This window comes from Lissotriton helveticus, chromosome 12, assembly GCF_964261635.1.
Source record: "Lissotriton helveticus chromosome 12, aLisHel1.1, whole genome shotgun sequence".
NCBI lineage: Eukaryota > Metazoa > Chordata > Amphibia > Caudata > Salamandridae > Lissotriton > Lissotriton helveticus.
This window is the reverse complement of record NC_136073.1, coordinates 507,591,252-507,594,002: the sequence shown is the minus strand read 5'-3', so window position 1 is coordinate 507,594,002 and position 2,751 is coordinate 507,591,252.

The window sequence follows — 2,751 nt, the reverse complement described above, 5'->3', positions numbered from 1 at the left end:
CAGCTCTTGTTTGGCGCAGGTCTTTTTCACTAGGCTTTGCTTGTTCATACTTCTGTGGCAGCAGCACGACTGCCCTTCCTCTGTCGGTATCTCACACAGGCTGCTTCGAGTAAAGCTGACATAAAGGTTTCAACACCCTGGCTTTCCCATGTCTGAAAAAAAGAAAGGCTCCAGCATACTGGCATTTCTATGCTGGAGTAGTGATAGTGAGTTCAAACTTAAAGCCATGTCAGTGGCCAATTCTGTGGAAAATATTTTCAGCCTCATTGCACTTGTTTTCAGCCCCCTGAGATTCATAGTAAAATCTTGCAACCAGAGGGGTATTTTAGACAGTAAAGGTAGTTTAATTAGTTCAAGAACAAATGTCTTTGCCGGCGGAGGCTCATGGCGGAGGAGAGTCGCCCCACAAAAACAGCAGGAAAGAAAAAATAAAACAACTCTCTGTTCATTTCTCCTTTCATGTCATCTTGAGGGTGGGGCTGGGGGTGACAACACTGAGGGGTGTGGTGAGTGCACTCCCTTTACTGCACATGATGATTTAGCCAGCCGTCTCAGGAGAACCATACCGTCATGCGCAGAGAAGCTCTCTCTAACCTCAGCTCCATCGCTCTGGTTGATGCGAGCAGGCACAAATATATGATGTTACAGTGCATGCAATTACAACTCATGCTTTTACAACGCAGTCTTTATAACTACCATTACATTGCATGATTTTACATCGCATGCTATTACAAAGCATTTATAAAAACTAGCATTACAACAAATACCATTACAACGCATGCCATTACAATGCATACCATCACAAGGTATAATACTTTTAGAGCAACCGTAGGGAAAGTGCTGGATAGTGTAGGGGTACAAATTACTATTTCCACTCCAGTGAGTTGAACAGTAGGGGAAGTGTTGGATAGTGTAGGGGTAACATTTACTATTCCAATGTACCCCAAAACCCATTCCCACCCTCATACAAAATAAATCTTAATTACTTACCTTATAATGTGTTGCAATGGCATGCGTTGTAATGAATGCGTTGTAGTGACATGCGTTGTAATGGCATGCATTGTAATGGCATGTGATGTAAGGGCAGTTGCATTGTAACAGTTGCATTGTAAAGGTAGGTCGTTGTAATGACTGCATTGTAATGGATGTTTTCCGCAGGCACAGACTCCCAGTCTAAAAGCTTGAAAATAGTGGAGCACGTGATGATTTCTGTGGAGCACTGCATGGTGGCTCAAGAGAGGATTCAGTCACCATGGAAAATGTTTATCTGCTTAAGGGAATTTCAAGATATGACAAACCAACATTTAGATCTAGTCAGCAATATGCTATGGACTACAGTGTTGTACAAAGCAGAGAAATTGAGAAGGGTGCTGGTTGTTTGCTTACCATCATTGTTCATGAGTTCAGTACTACCCGGTGTTAAGTGATGCTTTTTTGATTTGGAGTTCACTCCTATTGTATATAAAATACCTTTCCATACTCTTTCTATTTAGTTTCTATCTAGATCTTGTCTTGATTATGCTAGATGGGATTTGCATGATATTGTAACTGGCGATCACAATAGCACATATTAAAGATCTCATCTGTGCCTGGAAGGCAAATGCATAAGTATATTAAAAACAACCACTGTAAAATGACAGCAAAATATTAAATAAGAAAACAATGTAACTACTACGAAGCCACAAACAGAATGTCTATAAGTAGTACCGCTTCATTAAAACAGTTATCATGACAAGCTTGATTTGTTAATTCAGAAATTGGAACAGATAATTGTCAAAGAATCATGAACGTATTTGTTGTGCAATATAGAAACTAATCATGAAAACATTGTTGTGTATACTCTACAGAATGCTGTATACAGTTGTAAATATGTTTAGAAGTAAGAGTGTCATTTGCATGTTTTAAAGCACATCTTAATTTGAGTAAAAGCATGTAAAACTAAATAATGCGGATATGCATTTTTTTTTTAAAGCTGCTAAAAGGCAAGTAAAAGATCCAATCATGTTGTAAAATAGTCTGAGGCGATGTAGAAGCTGCATGTAGAACCTTAGCCAAACAGTTGTGTAAAAGAAAATACAAAGTAAACTAGATAGCAATGGCACAACAACCCACCTTCCACCAAACTCATCAGAATACGTTGCTCTAAATCAAAACACCACATATGGGCAAAGTTGTAGAAACATAAATGCAACTGCCACCGAGAGCTAGTAACAGAATTGGAACAATAAGTGGCAAAAAAGACAAACTAAACTCAGTAGAACCATAGTACTCCACGTTGTAAGTACAACATAAAAACATACAACACCTTCAGATGAATCACAGGTTGGACCTACAAGGTCATCTGCTTGCAGTGGCATAGCTAGACCTTTTGTGGCCCTTGGCGGTCCTTGTTTTTGCTACCCGCAGGTAAGAGAGGGTGGTGCTGGTGATTCCTGCATTTGCCATCCCGCAACGGCCACAGGTAAGAGTGGGGGGAGGCCGCCACCCCCAAATCTCATGCTGCCTGGGGCAGACCCCCGCCCCACATCCCCTTTGCCACGCCACTGCCTGCTTGCACATGAGCTGTCAACTGCAACCTACACAATTCGCAGTACTGAAGAACATGATAGCATTCATTGAGAACAATATACTCATTGTGGTACCTAGAAAAACACCGGTAAAATGCTACTCACACTCAGGTTTGAATGTTAACAAAGCCACAGTAACATTATTGATGCATTCTTGCTCACAAAAAATGCATACATGAAACAT